The 19658-nt window shown below is 32.6% G+C and overlaps 1 long non-coding RNA gene across 3 annotated transcripts; it reads right to left on the bottom strand.

The window, feature by feature from the left end:
• Positions 1-14652: 14652 nt before the first annotated feature.
• LOC131047809 (uncharacterized) lies at positions 14653-17613 on the bottom strand. 3 transcript variants are annotated; one of them, XR_009358805.1, is made up of 5 exons: positions 17250-17613; positions 16679-16811; positions 16268-16371; positions 15859-15962; positions 14653-14752 (listed from the first exon to the last, which is right to left on the bottom strand). It is a non-coding gene; the product is annotated as an uncharacterized LOC131047809 (long non-coding RNA). The 3 variants fall into 3 exon arrangements; XR_009106290.1 differs by having other exon boundaries at positions 16268-16358; XR_009106289.1 differs by having other exon boundaries at positions 16268-16358; positions 16679-16808.
• Positions 17614-19658: the final 2045 nt, after the last annotated feature.

Genomic DNA, 19658 nt, shown 5'->3' with positions numbered 1-19658 from the left:
TGTTATGAGAAGATACGAATCTTCTTGAATGGACACATGAAAAGTAGATACAGGCCCATTCAAGGTGTATACAGGAATTAAGATCAGTTTGATGCGTGTTGTTGTTTTTAAAATAAAGGCTGAAGATGTATCAAGGATTGGAAGAAAAATAAATTTGAGATTATTATTCATTATGATCAGATTCATGATCTGAATATAGAGAATCTATGATCGGTTCACTGCAGATTATAAGAAGGCTCCGATGCAGATTATAAAGGAGACAGTATGCTTACTTTGTGACAGTTCTTGAAGAAGGATATGATAGCATAAATAATCAGACCTGTGGCACAAGTAATTATAATTTTTGAATGAGAGGTTGATGTTTTTAATTGAATGAGAGGTTGGTGCCTTATGTTAAATGAGGGGTTGGTGCCTCTACAAGTTGTAAAGACTATTGTTTATACAAAACAATTTTATTGCCGTGGTTTTTTCCTTATTTAGAATTTCCACATATATATTGTGTACTTGTGTTCTTTGCATTTAAGTTGTTGTATTATTTGATTAATAAAGTTTTAAGTTTAAAGAAATAAGAGTTATACTGATTCACCCCCTCAATATAACTGTGGACTAATTACTAACAGTTCCAATTTATGTGATGTCTTGTTTCAAGATGACCTATACGATAATTAGTAATATTGAAGGAATTGTGAAGAGATTTATTTGGGAAGGATCGAGAGACTAAAGAAAAATTCCATTGCTGGGTCAGGATTTGGCTTGTCAATCCAAAGAAATTGGGGGTGCAGGATTGAGGAAAATGGTTAAATAGAATATTACCTTTGAGAATCCTAACTGAGGCAATTACAGGAGGAGAATCGATGATCTGGCGATTTTTGTGGGAGATTCAACAAATTATTACTAGCCACTTCTCATTGAAAGTAGGTAACGGTAAAAGAGAAAAGTTTTGAACAAAGTCTTGGAACGGAGCGGAAGCCTTAATCAACTTAGTTGCATCGACAGATTGGATTCCAGAGGTAGTCGAAAGAATTGGAGAAGCGGTAGTGGATTATGTCTTCAGAGAGAGACATAATGGGAGATACAAATTCTTGGATTAATGTCGAGAGGTTGGACATTCCAAACAACAAAATTGATCAAGTGAAGAACGATCTACGGAACAGGAAAATTATTTTAACTAATGAAGAAGATGAAGTCTTCTCGTGCAGCTTCGTCAGGAAATTACTCGGTGAAATTGGGATATCGAATACAGAACAAGTGTAGTATCAATTCTGAATGGCCCAGAAGCTTACGTTGGTACTTATTTGTGCTTCCCAAGGTGAGAGTTTTCTTGCGCGCAACCCTTCATAGGCGCATTTTAACAGGTAACCGATTGCAAAAATTCGGTATCCAAGTGCTTTTTTAATGCTTTGGGAGTAGTGAATCAGCATATCATATCCTCTTATCTTGTCCCTTTGCTAGTGAATGTTGGGATTGGCTTATTTCTTCATTGGGGTGGATTAGCGTGAGGCAGCATAGTTTGCTTCATTTTTAACGAGGGTGGCCATGCAGGGACAAGAAAAACACCTGGACTGATGTTTACATTATCGTGCCCTTCATAGTCGTTTGGCACCTCTGGAAAGAGAGGAACAGAAGAATTTTTCAGGAGAATGAATTACTGGTTACAGAGGAAGGTGGTATTTGTGAGGTGGATAATTCAAACCAAAGGATCAAAAAGAATTTGTTTTTTACTCAATGGGATTCTGAATTACAAAAGAAATGGAGTAGACTAAAGCCTCCAGTCCAGTTAGCTCCTAACAAAGGAAAAGTTAGAAAGAACGTTAGGTGGAAGGCTCTTGTTCAGGGAAGACTCAAGTTAAATTTTGACGGGGCTGCAAGAGGGAATCCGAGTGCAGTGAGGGCAGGGTGTATTATCATAAATGATAGAGGACAGTGTATCTGGGCCTTGGCTAGAAAGCAAGGTATAGCCTCGAAAAATGAAGCCGAATTTGAAACTTTGGCATGTGCACTGAGTTTGTGTATTAGCAAAGGTATCAAGGATATAGATATTGAAGGGGATTCCTTAATCTGTATAAATGCGGTCAGAAAAAATGAAATTCAAAATTGAAAGTTGGCAAAATGGGTGAAAATAATTAAAGATTTAATCATTAAAATAGATAGTGTGTCCAGATCCCACGTATATAGAGAAGCTAACAGTTTAGCCGATAAATTTGCTAATATGGGAATAGAGCTTGAAACAAGGGACAAGATTTGGTCATCGTCAGAGATTTCTAAGTTTCTGCAAAATGCTATTACTTTAGATTGGCCGAACTGATAATCGCTCGGCTTCCTCAGGCTCAAAAAAGACAATGATGTTGATACTTGTTTGCAAGTTTTGTATTTCGAGCACCGATGGTCCTTAGGAGGATATGGTTTCAGAAAAGCGATTTTGATCAGATTGGATTTGGCACGATATGTATTTTAGCAAAATATATCTGCCAAAAGGCAGGTCCTTGGTATTCGGAGAGGAGGCTCTAGATTATTATGTTCGGTTATATAAACCGAATTGAAGTTTCAGTAAGCAAACAAGTCTGGGTGGCTTTTCTTTGTATTTCTTTTGCAAGTTGGAGCGCAGATCATGGCGAGCAGTGTGAGCTTCGGAGTAGTTTGCAACTGCTCGGAGGAAGACGTGGACAAGCACTTAAAGAGGCTCTTGTCGCTGGAAGAGGAATATCTGTGGTCGGCGGTCAAAAGTGTTATTGGAGCAGAATTTTTTTTCGATAATCGTAAACATTATGGTTAAGTCTTGAGCAGATTCTTTACCATCATTGTTCAGGCGACGGTTATGCAACACAAAGTAACAAGGATGGCTCATCGGATCCCGCACGAGAAGTTTAAAGGAGTTATTGTAGCGATTCAAACGGTTCAGCCTAACCCCAAATAAGGATATATTGTTTGATATTTTTGACGCGAAGGCTGTTGGAAGAAAGAAAAGTGTGGCAGAGGCTCTCGGGTTGTATGGGGAAGGGCTCGACAACAACACTACTGATCCCTTCACCATGTTGGTTTATACAGAGATGTATTCTCTGTCTTTCAGATGGAGAGGATTAAAGTTTTAAGTTAAGGGATCATCACTATCTTTGGTTGGATGTATTAGTTATTCAGTTTAATTAAAGACATCTATGCTTATCTAATATAAATAAAAATCAAAGAAAGCGTTAAGTGAGAATTAATATAAACTAATTACGAAGGGAAAAAACAAAGAAAAATAAATAAACTTAAAAAGGGAGAATAAAAACTAGAAATAATGAAATATTACTAGATTAAACCAAAAAACAATGTAAGAGAATTAAGAAAAAAAGTGTGAAAAATAGATTTCTTTATGTTTATGGCACATTTTGTAACATGTAATTTTTATGTCTATGGCACATTTTGCAACATGTAATCTTTATGTCTATAGCACATTTTGCAACATTTTGCAACATGTAGTTTTTATGTCTATGACACATTTTGCAACATGTAATTTTTATGTCTATGACACATTTTGCAACATGTAATCTTTATGTCTATAGCACATTTTGCAACATGTACGTTCATATTTGCAATTATTTATCAACAAATAGAAATTAGAAAACTTGAGATAGAATAAAGAAACATAATTTGCAGAAACACATAAAAAATGGGAAGGGAATAAAAGGAGAAAGAGAATAAAAAATAAATAATAAATTAGAGGAAAAAAGACATAGAGAAAGCACAAAAAGAGAATTTACATAAAGCTGAAAAAATAAACAGAATAACATGATCAAGCGTTAAATCGTAGATCAACTTTTCACTATCCAACATTTAGGGTCTAGAGTACAAGGTTCAATGTTCTAGGCTCCAATATCTATAGCCTAAGGTCCACTGAATTAGGTTTAAATTATGAGACTTAGGGAATATGATCCACATTGTACACTCTAGGAATTAAAGGGAATATGATCCACATTGTACACTCTAGGAATTAAAGTCTAGATTCAGATGTCTAATGTCACAAGATTAAGGTCCATTATTTTAATGGTTAAGGGTATAAGTTCCAAGGGGGCAAACTTTAATCTCGAGGATCACAGACCCAAGGTCAAAAAAAAGAAAGAGAAAGAGAATGAAAAATATATGGAACAAATAAAGAGGAAGATATAGATAGCAATGAAGTGAAATATTGAAAATAATAAAAGATACACTCAAGTAGAAAGAGAAAAATATAACAAAATAAAAGAAAAAAAAGTAAGGGATGGGTTGAAGAGAGAAAGAAGGGTATACACCAAAAGACATAAAATTTAATTATGAAGAGAGAGAGAGAGAGAGAGAGAGAGAGCTAAAAACCAATTTAAGAAAAAAAAGGAAAAAATAAAAAGTATTATGGAAAAACTGAATGAATGAATGTGAGGAATGAAGAAGGGTATACACCAAAAGACATAAAATAAAATTATGAAGACGAAAAAAAAGAGAGAGAAAAGAGCTAAAAACCGATTTAAGAAAACAAAGAAAAAAATAAAAAGTATTATGGAAAAACAGAATGAATGTGAGGAATGAACATGTTGTTGGGAGTGGAGGAGAGAGCCAATGGGGAAAGTTAAAACAAATCTTATAAAAAATAAAAAATAATAGTTCAAAGAGGAAAAACAAAGAAAAGAGGAGGGAGTAATTAAGAGAATAAGATGGAAAGTTGCAAAACTAAAAAAGTTACAATGAAAAATATAAAATATAAAAGAGGGACATAATAACAGTAGAAAAGAGAGAGAACAAAATAAATAAAACTAATCGTAAGGGAAAAAAGATAAAAAAGGAAGAGGAAAGAACATAGAGAAAGAAAGGAAATTCATAAATAGTGGAATGTTAATAGATAAACACAAAAAGAGAGATAATGTTGGAGAGTTGAGAAATTTAAACAGAGTGAACATAATAAGAAAGGTCTAATGTCTAGCCCATCTAGAGTGTTGGTTCCAAAGGTCTAGGATCAAGGATTAATGGTACATGTTCCAAGGCCCAATATTCATAACCTAGTGTTTAGGATACTCGATGTAGTGTTGAGGGTTATGATCAAGGGTCTCAAATTTTAAGTCCACTTTCCACTAATCATTATTTAAGGTCCATGGTCTAGGTTCTAGTCTTAGGTTGAAAATTTAAAATCTAGCATCAAGGTGTGTGGTATAGGGTTTAGGATGCAAGGTCTATATTAAAGGGGTCCATTATCCACACTCTAGTATCCAAAGTTTCAATTTAAAGGTTCATTATCCGCTACACCAAAGGTGTATGCTATTAAGTGTACTATTGAAATGTGCATCTAAAATTTGAGGGCAATAGTCTACAATCTTGAATGCAAGGCCAATATTTTAGGGGTCCAGTCTCCATAATCTAAGGTGAAATGTCTTAGTTTTGAAGTAATTGATCTTGGGTCTAAGGGTTGTTATATAAATTTCTCAGTTTGAACCACACTATAGGATAAAAAGTTTAGGTTCTAGTGTCTATAATAAGAGTTTTAAATATTTCAGTGTTCAAAGTCAAATATTTTGCATATATGACCAAAATTCTGTTAGTGTGTTTTGTCATTGATATCTTAATGTAACTCCATCTGGCAGAGTGCAATGTTTCTGGTGTTTGATCACTTTCTGTTTCTCAGAGTATCTTATGCTGACAAGCGTCTCATCTGGCAATGTTTTTGTTACTTCTGTTGTGCCCTGTTTTTTTGTGTGTCGTATGGACACATATGCAAAGCGTATTTCAACAGTTGGCAAAAATATTCTCTGAAAAGAATATAAGGGTATAAGTTTATTGCCTTCGGGTGATCTGACTTATCTGTGCTTGGAAAAAGAAAAACGCGCATGGCAGTCTTTACGCACTTCTGGTAGAGACCTTTTTTTGGTATTGTGGCAAGCTTATTAGACCAAATCTTGGTTCTTTTTTATGTATCGTGGCGAGATTTAAAATCGACAGAGACATAGCTGTGCAATTTTCCTTTTTGGGGTATCGTTTCAATTTCTGTAGGAGATGTGTTTGTTCGCTGGGCATATGTTTGTCACAACACAGCTCGAAAGTTTCTGGAAGGCGTTTTTTTCCTTTGGATGTCGCTGAAATAGTGGAGTCGTTTTTTTTCTGGAAGGGACAGATGTTCAAATCTCTGTAAGCCTTCTGAAGAATCGGTTCCCAAGTTGAAACGTCTTTTTGGCAGATATTAGCGAAGTTCGTAAAAAATATCTTCGTGTGGCTAAGTCGATATTGTTGAAAATGATTTATGATAGTGTCGTACTTCTTTATCGGACTGCAACAAGACAAAATTTATTGTTTATTGAATTTGTCTACCTACCGATAATCAAGGAGTGCGAGTTGTTTTGGAGAAGAAAGAGATATTTGATCTACGTTTTTGTACAGTTTTGTTTTTGTGCGTATTTTTTAATTCGTATTGAATTTTCTGGTGGTTTTTGAGAGTAACGTGTGCGTGTGACGTGTGTGAGAACTGAAGTGGGAATGGTCAGAGCTGAAAGACGTTATTATTTTGTAATGTTGAATTATGGATGTTCTTCTTTGTGTTCATAAAAAATTGAGAATTCAGTATGGAGTGGCTGCTGAGATGATGAGCAAGTGTGGACTCAGAAATTTTTAAAAAGCTGTGGATATGGTTTTTGAAAATTCTGTGGGGTGTGATAAAAAATATATGGTAGAAGCATAAAATGAAATGAAGGCACCGTCACTGTGTGTTTGGCTCAAATTTCGATACTATGTTTAAATGAAGCAGGGTCTGGCTATTAAGTCTGAAGCCTGTTATTGTGTAAGGAAATTATTGAAGATCTATTTCTAAAATGAAGTCATGTTGAAGAATAATGAGCTGCTATGTCAGATTAAGGAAGTTGTACAACCTTTACACTGTTGTTATGCTGTGTATTGTATCTTAAGTGTTTTATAAACTATTATATATATAAAACAGGTTGTAGACACCTAAAAATGGTCAACGCTTGCGGAGTCATACTTTAACATTTGCGCATTGCCTCATTTTAGGTTTTTGTGTCGCATTAACATTTCTCCTATGATTCGCACTTGGTCTTTATCATTTGCGAACATCGAGTCATTCCTCTACATTCTTCATTCATCTCGCTCTCAAATTTGGTCTTGTCGACAACACTATCCAGTCATGATTTTGATCGATCTTATCCTGTCGCATCAATGTGTGTGCTAATTTGTCATCATTTTGGACATCGTCAATCCTAATTAGGGTTTTGTCCTCTTATCAATCTTGTCATCTGGTGATCGATTTATCATCAATCCTTATCATTTTCAATCTTGTCGTTTAACGATCGATTTGTCATCGATCGTTGTCATGTTCGATCTTGTCATTTTGCGATCGATTTGTCATCAATCATGGTCATTTTCAATATTGTCATTTTGCAATCTATTTTGTCATCAATCATCGTTCTTTTCAATTATGTCAATTTGGATCAATTAATCATTGTTCCTCGTCAATTGGCGCATTTATCAATCAAATCATTTATCACATTGGTCCTTTGTTAATTAAAATCATGATCGAATCAATTATCTTTCATTAAGGCCTAATTCATCTTCTAGGGTTTCGTGATTTAATCATTTAACCTTGTTTGTCATTTCTCCCTTTAGGATTAATAATTTATTTATTTTATCCTAAGTCTTCTTGTCACAATTAAATGTTCATTTAATTGGCTAATTATTTCTCTTTGTGAATTAATTAATAAATGAAAGATTATTAATTAATTTACCTAATTTCTAATTTTCATCAATTTCTTAATTTTCTAATTTCTTAATTCTTCATTTCTAATTTTCTAATTTTCTAAATTCTTAATTTCATTTCCTCCTATTTCTCTCCTAAATTCATGGGAATGACATAGAAATTTGTCATAATTTGTCATAATTGACAATCAATCAATCCTTGCATAGCAATTTGTCATAAATTGTCATAATTTGTCATAAATTGTCATAAATTGTCATAAATCCTTGCATAGCAATTTGTCATACACATGTCATAATTTTGCTCTTCTTGATTTGAATTTCCATTCGAATCAATTTCATGCTAATCTTGTCATTTCTCCAATTTGTCTATAAATTGGATGAATTTCTTCAATCTCATCCCCTAATCAGACTATTGAATTTCTAATCACTTTGTCAAATCACGCTTCGAGTATTCTTGTGTCAATGTCAATCTTGCTTTCACAATTAGGTTTATGCACTTGAAGGTGAGATCTACAACAAAAACTATTTGGAGAAGAAAGAAGAACAATGGAGCCGCATGAAGGAAACATCTAGTTTGCATAATATTTTTGAATGTTTTATCTTTATGTCTCTATTGAATGTGTTTAGGATAGATCATTGCAATTTGCTTTCGTGATTGAGCTAATGATTAGTATTTTGATATTGTTTGTGATGATTTCCTATTTCCTAACGTACACAAGTGATCTTACTTTTGTAATTTTTTAAAAATTTGAAAATGGTCATTAATGAGTTGGGGCTTAGATAGAGGTTGGAGCCTCCAGTGTTTTGAGTAGGTGTTCATTTAAGAGTTGTTGCTCTTTATGTAATCTTGGGTTGGAGCCTATTTTTCTTTAATGGAAGTTATTTGTGTTGTGGTTTTTTATTCGAGAAGGTTTTCTCTGAGATAAATCTTGTGTTGTCTCTCTAAATATTCTGTCTTTCAATTCAGTAAGCTTTTAGTTGTAACTTTCTTAAAATACTCCCCCTCCCCTTTCCAGTATTTCTGAATTGTTTTTCACATTCTACAGGGCCCAAAATCTATGCCACAAGTTCCAAAGCGATAATTTCATAGTTTAGGGTATAGGTTTTGAGCGGGCAACTTTTGTGGTCAAGAATCAACGGTGTCTAGAACAAAGAAGAAAGAAAAAGTAGATAAAGAAAATTGTGTGCAAGGAATAAAAAACTAGGGAAGGATAAATAGCAAAGGTCTAAAAAGAGAGAAAAAAATAAAGAAAGAAAACTGTATGCAAGAACTAAAGAATTACAGAAGTGTATACAGCAATGAAAATAAAGACTGGATAGAAGAAAAGACACTCAAGCATAAATAGATAAATAGAAAAAAAAAATTAAAAAGATAAATATCATAAAATAAAGAAAAGAAGAAAAATTGAGGGATGGGTGGAAAGGAAAAAGGAGATAAACCAAGAGACAAAAATGAAAATTATAAAGAAAAAATATATGAAATGAGAAAAAGGAACTAAACACCACATAAAGAAAACAAAAGATAGAAAGAAAAGTAGAAAGAAAAATAGAAAGAATGAATGTGAGGAAAACCAAAGAGTGAGAAGAAAATATATAGAAACAAATAACTAGTGAGAGAACTAGAGAGAGATCCTACAAGAGATAGAGAAATAATGATCAAAGGGAAATAAATAAAAGAAAAGATATACGAGAGAGAGAGAGAGAGAGAGAGAGAGAGAGAATGTCTCGGTGTTAGAGTCGAGCACAATTGTACCTTGGATATGCTTTTATGCTTTATGATGTAAATGTTAAACTGAAATTAGGCACTTTTCAATTTGGATATAAAGTAACGTAGAAATTTGTATTTTGGGCTTAAAATAAACTTGCCCTTTAGCAAGAGGAAAAATGTGTCCTCAAACCTCGTAGAAATGTTTAAATTTGTACAATTTTCCTAACTTTTTAAACAGGATAAGTCTTTGACATTGCAATCATCAGTAGGACGTTGGAGGTCAATGGTCGACCTTTAGCCTAACCCTTACCATCCTTTGGGATGGGTTAAGCTAAACCCCCGACCATTAAAGACTAACAAGGTTGTGAGGGAGTAAAGCCTCCTAGTTAGGCAGCCTCTACTTTTAAAAAAGCAAGGAATTGTGCCCATTGGGAAGTCTCCTCTTTCTCCATTGGTTGTATTCCTTCCCTGTGAATGAATTCAAGGGAAAGAAGTGGAGATTGTGGAATTGAATAAGGTGGACATGGCAACTACTATGCAAAAAAACTTTCAAAAATTTTCATATATACTCAACTTTTCCTGCCTCATCCTCAACTTCCTTCTACAATCTAAGGCTCGCTAAACTTAAAGACAAAAATGCCTCTAAGGCATATACTTTAGAGATAAGGGTTCAACAAGAAGCCCTTCCTCATACCAAGAGGATGTTCAATCGTTAGGGTCAACCCAACAGCCTTAAGAAAAGACTATGCCATTGAGGGCACATTGTTGATCAATCTTTTCGACAATATGACTTAACCATTTCACAAAGTCACATAGGCCCTTAAGGGAAAGGCTCGACAAGCGAGGCCCAAAACACTTACAAATTTAAACAACTCTAAGAGGTTTGAGGATAGAATTTATCTCTTGCTGAACGACAAGTTCATTTTATATCCAGCTTGAAAAGAGCCTAAGTTCATTTTATCATTCACATCATAAAGCATACAAGCATATCTGAGGTACAATCATGGTCGACTCCAATGTTGAGATGTGGTAGACAAGAAATCATTATCACTATATATGTATATGATGTATGTGTATGTATGTGCATGTGTATATATACATATATATGTATATTTGTTTGTGTATGTATATGAAAGGGTGAAGAAAAACTAGAAAAAATGAAATGTCACTAGATGAAACCAAAAAAGAGAGGGATAATGTGAGAGAATTAAGAAAAAAAGAGCGATCAATAGATTTCTTTAAGTCGAGCACACATTTTGACAATTATATGTTCATATTTACAATTATTTATCTTCTAAAGTTAACTATTATGCCCATGAACTAGTAAAGGGTAATTTTAAAAAAATAGAAAACTTGAGAGAGAATAAAGGAAACGTGATTTTGGATGAACACAAAAATTGGAAAGGGAATGAAAGGAGAAAGAGAAATAAAAATAATTAAGGTAAACTAGAAAAAAAAAGATATATGGAGAAAGAACAATAGAATTTACATAAAGATGAAAAATGAAACACGATAAATAATGGAACAAATGAAAAAGAGATATAAAAAGGAAAGATTCTAAGAGAGAGAAATTGGCTATCACACAAAAACATAGATATTGATGCAAAACGCAAGAGAACCAGACAAAAATAAACATAAAGAGAGAGAACAAGAGAGCAAAATAAAGAATAGTAGAAAAATAAAAAATATTAATAGAATGAAAGAGAAATAATTAAATGAAGCAATCAATAAAAGAGAAAGGCTTCAAGCCAAAATAGAGAGAACAGGGGGATCAAAGCTGAGATAAAAAATAACATAATAATTTGGAAAGAAGGAAAGAAGGCAAAGATAAAATAGATAGACAAACTTAAACAAGATAAAAAAAAAATACAAACAAAATAATTGAAAAAAAAGAAATAGGGATAAAGAAAAAGGAAGAGAAACAAATAAATGCAATGAGAAAAGACAAAGAGAGCATAAAGAAATAAGATAAAAGAATTAAAATGCAAAGTAAATATGTGATGAGTGAATGAATTCATGAAAGATATAATAAAAAAACAAATATATAAAAATATAGAGAAGAAAAGAAACTAATAAATAGTGAACAATGAATAAAGGGAGATACAAGAATAAAAAAGAGAGCTAGCTAAGTAAATAGAGAAAAAAAATCACAAAAAAAAAGAGAAACAAAAATAAAAAAGATTAAGAAATAGAGAAAAAAGAGATCACAAAGTAATATAGAGATAAAATGGCATTGAACATACAAAGGAAGATACATAAAATTTAAGATAATTAAAAATGTAAGAAAAAAGAAATAAAATGGACAAAGAGCCAAAAAGGCAACAAAAAAGGATATAGTTAGAGTTAGTATAGACAAAACATGAAGGAAAAGAAAGTAAAGAAAAGAAAGAAGCACAAAGAAAGAGAGGAAAAACTCAAAAAAAAAACTATCAATAGATAAACACAAAAAGAGAGATAATGCTAGAGAGCTAAAAAAAAAGAGAAAATGAACAATAGTAACAAATATCCAAGGTCTAACCATCTAGAGTGTTTGGTCCAAGGGTCTAGAATCAAGGATTGATTGTACTTATTTCAAGGTCTAATTTTCATAGCCTAGTGTATATGACCTTGGGTCCAATTTTGATGGTCACAATGAAGAGTCTCCAATCTTAGATCCACTTTTCAATATCCAAGATATGTTCTAGGATCCAATATCTATAGCCTAAGGTCCAATGTATTAGGTTTAAATTATAAGATTTAGGGAATATGATCCACACTCTACACTCTACGAATTAAAGTCTAAAGTCAAACGTCTAATGTCACAAGTTTAGGGTCTGTTGTTTCATGGTTTAGGGTATAGGTTCCAAGTTGGGAAACTTTGATGTCGAGGATCAAGGGTCCGAAGTCAAAAAAGAAATAGAAAGAAAGGATGAAATAAAGAAAAGCATATGCAACAGATAAAGAGGAAGAGATAGGCAATAATGAAGCGAAATACTGAAAAAGAATAAAGCACAAGATAGATAATAATGAAGCAAAATAATGAAAAGAATAAAACACAAGATAGTAGAAAGAGATAAATAGAATAAAATAAAAATAAAAAGATAGAAGTCAAATAAGAAATAAAAGAAGAAAAAGTGAGGGATAGGTTGAAGAGAGAAAAAAGGGGATACACCAAAAGACATAAAATAAAAGTATGTAGACAAAAATACTTGAAAAAGGGAGGAAAGGGAGAAAAGCCAAATTAAGAAAATAAAAGTCAAAAAGAAAAGTATAAAGGAAAAAAGAAAGAATGATCTTACGAAAGATAAGAAACAATAATAGAAATAGGAAAAACAAAGAAAAGAAGATAAGAGTAATTAAGAGAATGAAAGAGAAAGTTACAAATCAAACAAAGAAATAATGAAAAATATAAAATATAAAAGAGAGAGACATAACAATAGTAGAAAAGAGCGATACCAAAATAAGTAAACTCAAGAAAATGAGAAATAAAATTGAAAAGAAACATTAAGAAATAATGTAATATTATAGAGAGAAAATGTTAGTGAACATAAAAAGAGAAAACATAATGATCAAAAGGGATCAAAATAAGACATTAAAAGAGAAATAGGAAGGAAAGAGAAAAATTGTGGTAAAAAATAAAAGAAAAGATATAGTGAGAGTTAATATAAACTAATCACAAGGGAAAAAAGAGAAAAAGAAGGTACATAGAGAAAGAGGTGAAAATCTAGAAATAGTGGAATGTTAATAGATAACCACAAAAAGAGATAATGTTGGAGAATTGAGAGATTTAAAGAGTGTGAACAATAATATCAAAGGTCCAATGTCTAGCACATCTAGGGTTTTGGGTCCAATGGTTTAAGATGAAGGATTGATGGTTCATGTTCCAAAGTCCAATGTCTACAGCCTAGTTTTTAGGATACTGGGTGCAATATCAAAGGTCTCCAATTTTAGGTACGGTTTACACTACCCATCATTTAATGTCTGGGGTATAGGTTCTAGTCTAAGGTTGAAAATTCAAAGTGTAGCATCCAATGTCCACACTCTAGTATCCAAAATTTTAATTTATAGGTCCATGGTCCACTACACCAAGGTATAGGTTCTTAGGTGTACTCTTAGGTTGTAAGGTCCAAGTCTAGCATCCAAGGGCAATGGTGTAAGATCTAGGATGCAAGGAAAATATTTTAGGGGTCCAATTTCTTACTTCAAAGTCCTCGATCTTGGGTCCAAGGGTTTGATATATAGATTTCTTGGTTTAAGGCCCGCAATTCATAATGCACACTCTAGGATAAAAAGTTTAGATTTTAGTGTCTATGATTAGACTTCCCAAGGTTTCAATGACCAAATTCTAATAGTTGGCATTTATGATCAACATTCTAAAGGGCCCAAGATCTATACCACAAGTTCAAGGTAGATAATTCATAGTTTAGGATATAGGTTTTGAGTGGGCGAGGTTTGAAGGTCTAGAAAGAGAAAGAAAGAAAAATAAATATATAAAAATTATGTGCAAGGAATAAAAAACTAGGGAAGGATAAATAGTAAAGGTCTAGAAAGAAAAAGAAAAAATATAAATATAAAATTATATGCAAGGACTAACGAACTAGGGAAGGGTAGATAGCAATGAAGATAATGATTGAGAAGAAGTAAAGATACTCAAGCATAAAGAGATAAATAGAAATAAATAGAAAATGATATATGCTAAAACGTAAATAAAAGAAAAAAAAAATTGAGAGATGGGTGGAAAAAAAAAATGGAGATAAACCAACAAACAAAAATTAAAATTATAAAAACAAAAATACAAGAAAAAAGAGAAGAATTAAGCACGACATAAAGAAAACAAAAGATAGAAAGGAAAGTAGAAAGAAAAATAGAAAGAATGAATATGAGAAACAACCAAAGATTTTGGGAAAAATAAGAAAAAGAGATAACTAGTGAAAGAAATGGAAAGAGATATTACAAATAATGATGGGAGGAAAAATAAAGAAATTACTAAAATCAAAAATAGAAAAAAAAAAAAAGAGAAACAAAAGAATGAAAGGAGGTATAGAAACCAAGAAAGTAAAGTAAAAAATGAAAAGATTAAAAAAATATATATAAAAAAAGAAAAAATATATAAATATAAATATAAAAAGACAAGAGAAAAATTGTATAACTAAATTTCATTTATAAATTTAATGTTAGCCATGTTAAATCATATGAATTAAATATAACTATAATATCATACAATATAAAATAATAAAAGAATTCTACAAGAATAAACTCCTCAAACCTGGCACTTTTAAGCTGAGAAGCTCCTCATATAACTTTTCACTCTGTTCCTTAAACTGTCGAACTAGAATCTTTAGATCCATCATCCACCATATACGACTGCACTTACCAAGTAATTTCATCAGCCAACAACACTATAACATAATGCAAACGAATATACTCTGTTCAATTGGTACTTGTAACACATCAGAGTTCAAAGAATGAAGTAATCTTGATATATATATATATATATATATATATATATATATATATATATATATATATATATATATATATATAATTGAAATTTAAATTTAAGAATAGAAAATAAGGAAAGAAAACCATACAAATTTATATACGTATCGCACAGTTTTTTTACCTTAATCATAGATGAAAGCAAATGAGAGCACAGGAGTAATTTAATTCAGTTAATAGTTACTTTATCTGTATATTATCTTAATAAAGATAGGAAAAAATTATCCCATTGATCCGTTCCCCTTTTCTGCACCAGGCGACCATTAAGGCTCCCAATTTGTAGATACCAAAGAATATAAAGATTGAAAATATGAAATAGACACTCCAAAAAAAACAGAAGAAGAAAATTTGGGGGATGGGTGGCAAAAAGGATATAAATCAAGAGACAAATATTAAAAAATTATAAAGATAAAAAAACATTATCAAGAAAACAAAGATAGAAAGAATGAATGTGAGGAACAACCAAAGAATGAGGGGGAAATACACATGCATGTCTAGTGAGAAAAGGAGAAAAGTGAAAAGAGATCTTACAGTAGATAGAAAAACAATTATGAGAGAAACAATTATGAGAGGAAAAATTAAGAAATAATTAAATGCAAAAATATAAGAGAGAGACATACAAAAACAATTATGAGAGGGAAAATTAAGAAATAACTAAATGTAGAAATATAAGAGAGAGACATACAAAAACAATTATGAGAGGGAAAATTAAGAAATAACTAAATGCAGAAATATAGGAGAGAGAGATACAAATTAGAAAAGAAAAAAGAGAGTGACGACAAGAAAAGTAAGGTAAAAATCAGAAAGGAAAATGAAAAAGTGAAAGAAAAATCTAAAAATATAAACAAGGAGAAAGAAATTCCATTTATAATTTCAATCTTTGCCGTGCCTAATCATATGAATTAAATATGACTATAATATGGCACACTGTAAAATAATAAAAGAGTTCTAAAAGTATAGACTCCTCAAACCTGACACTTTAAGCTGAGAAGATCCTCATTTAGCTATTCAGTATTCACTCTCTTCCAAAAGCTGCCGAACTAGAATCTTCAGATCCATCATCCACCATATATGCCTGCACTTAACAAGTAATTTCAGCAGGCAACAACACTATAACATAATGCAAACAAATATACTCTGTGCAAGTAGTACTTGTAAGTTGTAACACACCAGAGTTCAAAGATTGAAATAGTCTTTTAACTATAAACGAATCATATACCTATTTAAGAAAAGAAAATAAGAAAGAAAACCATACAAATTTATATACATATCGCACAGATTTTTTCCCTTAATACATATGATCTCGCACAGGACTAATTTATTTCGGTTAATAGTTATTTTGTCTGTATATTATCTTAAAAAAAGATAGGAAAAAATTACCATGCTGATCCGTTCCCCAGCCTTTAAGGCTCCCAATTTGTTCTTTTGCATCCCAGCTAGCGGTCAATTTTGCCACGGTCCAGAAACACTTCTGCAAAGAGAAACTGCAAATTAATAAAGGAAAGAAAATAATCAGAAATCTGAAAGTTGGCCAAAATTTTAATACTGCAAATTAAAAAGCAACAGAAAGTCTGAAGGTTAATGATGCAGATTTAATAGAAAAGACCTCAGAATATTGAGGAAAAAAAGAGAATGGGTAAATTGTAAAACCCTAGCAATGTGAAGAAACAATCCTAATATCCATATATTACAGAAAAATTAAGACAAACAGAAAGAAGAATAGCCGTAGCTTTATTTCTTGACCCTACTATAAAACAGTCGACAGCGAAGACACAAGAATAAAATACTCACATGTCTGAAGAAACATTTCTGCGAAATTGCCGTCAAAAGTGCTCGCCGTATTGTGTAGAAATAGTAAGTACCGAAAGTGAACAGGAATTAAACTGACCCGAAGGGTTCCCCTGACTGTATATGAGTTGTGCTGCTGGAATAAGCAATGTGTTACATATTTAAAGAAGAATAGCCATAGCTTACTGCATGCCCCTTTTACAAAGGGGATGCAGCAAGAACGAAAGGGAAATTTAGCTGTAGATATTCGAAAGATAAACATGAGAATTGAAAAGCTTTGACCAAAAGCATCTATCGCTGAATTATGGCTCTCAAGATTGAATGTGAAGATCTATCCATTTGAAGAGGAGGATCAAAGAAGTGGGTGCTCTGCCGGGTCGTGAATTAATTTGTACGGGAATTTACAGGGATGGATCACAGAAAAGAGAGAAATTATTTCAACCAAAATACAGGCGCACAAATATCAATGTCTTTGGTTTATGACTAAATTTAGAACTATATATGGGATGGAAAAAAACTTGTACAGTTTCGAAAATAATGAGGAATAAAAATTTGCAAGGAAAGGAAAGCTCACCGATGCAATGGGCGAAGTGAGAGAACTGCGCTTCCATAGAGTTCTAGATCGATTTCTGACGAGGTGAGCCCTCTATTTTCGAGAGGATCCTCCGCAAGAGAGGTTCTCACCCTGGAATCCTGAAATCCTGCGACAGCTTTCTCACCTTGGAATGCTGATATACGCTTTCTCACCTTGGAATCTGCGAGAGCTTTCTCACCCTGGACTTGAATTCCCAGCCATTTATGGCAAGAAGAAGATTCTCGTGCAGGACCTCAACATTCCTTACAAAGCCTGGCGAGCTTCCAGAAATGAAATATAATAAAAGCTTCGTGAAGGTACGTTTATGGGGATATGCAAATCTCACTCACACGCGCCAGGTAGCCGTTCGGTTGGATGTGGACTCCATTTAAAATTTTGAAACAGTTGAAACAGAAAAAAGCAAAAAACTCAATTCCGTTAGGACAAAAGCATTTTTTATTATTTTTGTTATATGAATATGTTGTCTAAAATTTTGTCTTTATTAAACATGTATATTATTATATGCTTTTGGTCAAAGCTTTGCAATTCTCATGTCTATTTAGTGGAAGGTATCATTAGTCATTTTAGCAAACTTCACACATCCACAAATCTTGAAAGGTACACCAGATTTTGATGATTTTTTTTGTATTATTTTTGTATGCAACTTACAATTTATAGTTATTGTTTTGACTTCTAGATAGTAACCATGCACGTTGTGGGATCCATTATGCATGCGAGGGTCAAAAAGTACACATTTCAAAGTATCGCCTAATACCTACTTCAAGATGTCTCAATAACCATGCATTTAAAATTGCAAATACTTGTGCACAAATGACCTAATAGTTGTGCACAAATGGGCCAATTATGAAGTAAAAAAGCTAAAAAGTAAGCAATTATTGGTGCATGTGAAATTTATTAATGGAATTCTAGTTGTCATTTTTTGGTTTCTTTAAAATCCGTAGTCGAGGGGTTGGGTGCACAAGGAGTGTTAGGTTATTGAAACATGGGCAATAATTTGTGCTCTTCCCCTAAATGTTGTCTTTTGAAATTATGATTGCCCTTTCAAAAGGACATGAAGGTGATTTAGGTGTTTTTCAATTAAGGTTCTATAGAATTACATTTCCTTCAGGCAAGTGTTTAAAGGGGCATGCAACTGTCAAATCATCATCACGATCAATGACATTTGGATGTTGTGGTTGCAATACCTCCATCATCATCTCCATTCACATAAACACTCTATTGCATAATGGCATGGATGTCAAGGACAACCCTATGGAAGGAGACTTAAAAGGTGAAAAGCATTCAAGGCAAAGGTGGTGTAATGTAGACGAAGATATACATATCTGATTTACTCACATATGAGGTAGTCATTTGATTGGATATAGACAAGATGTTTTTAAAAATTTGATTACCCTTTTTTCTATTTTGGTTCAAGGAAGTAGACTATTAAATAAAATAATTGCATTGGCTTCTTGCCATAATTTTGTTAGTATGTTTTCATTTGGAGGTGCGACATGGGAGTAAATTAACTATCCATCATTATCCACACTTAGGTCTCAAAATATCCCCATACACATATATCACAATATGTTAATCATATCCTTGTAGTTGCTACACCTATCCGTAGCCCTAACCAAATGTAATCGTCAACCACTAGGATTAAAAAATTGGCCACCCAAAATCCTTCCCATGATCATGAGGTCAAATCCATGATTGTAAACTTGGACCTTTCTATTCTAAATACAAATTTTAAATTTGGCTAACTAATTCCCTTCACCTTTCCCACCCAAATCACACATTCATGTAACTTGGTGTTATGTGTTAGTGCTTAAGAAAATATTGCTTTCATCCTCTCATCTCTATGATCTCTCTCAAGCATCATCTCTCACCCTCTAGCAATCAAAGAGAATTCAATAGAGAAACATTTCTATTTGGTACATTATATAAGTAGCATCAACCACCATATGGATTTAATTATCAATCCAAGTTTATCAAAAAATAGGGTATATAGAATGATGTTTATAGAGAATGAGAAGGTGAAGGGACAAGGGTTTGGAGATTTGGATCCCATGCTTTATATCAATAATAGTAGCACCCAAGAAGGATCAAGACAAACATATGTGTATAAATTCATGATCCATTAATAAGATATTATTTTACCCTAATTGATGGTCTAATAGATTGTCTATATGAAACCAAGTATTTTGACAAATATTATTTTGAAGAGTATAACCAAATCCATATTACTATTGAACACATTGGGTATTAAGAGGGGGGGTGTTGGGTTTGGTGGGTGGGAGTGGGGTGAATTAGTATCCCTTAAAACTTAAACCTTTCTACACCAACTTATGTTTCATATCTTTAAACAAATCAACACCAATGAAAGATAAAGCAATCAATACAAGTGCA

This window comes from Cryptomeria japonica, chromosome 8 (assembly GCF_030272615.1).
Source record: "Cryptomeria japonica chromosome 8, Sugi_1.0, whole genome shotgun sequence".
NCBI classification, from domain to species: Eukaryota; Viridiplantae; Streptophyta; class Pinopsida; order Cupressales; family Cupressaceae; genus Cryptomeria; species Cryptomeria japonica.
This window is presented reverse-complemented; position numbering and strand designations above follow the sequence as displayed.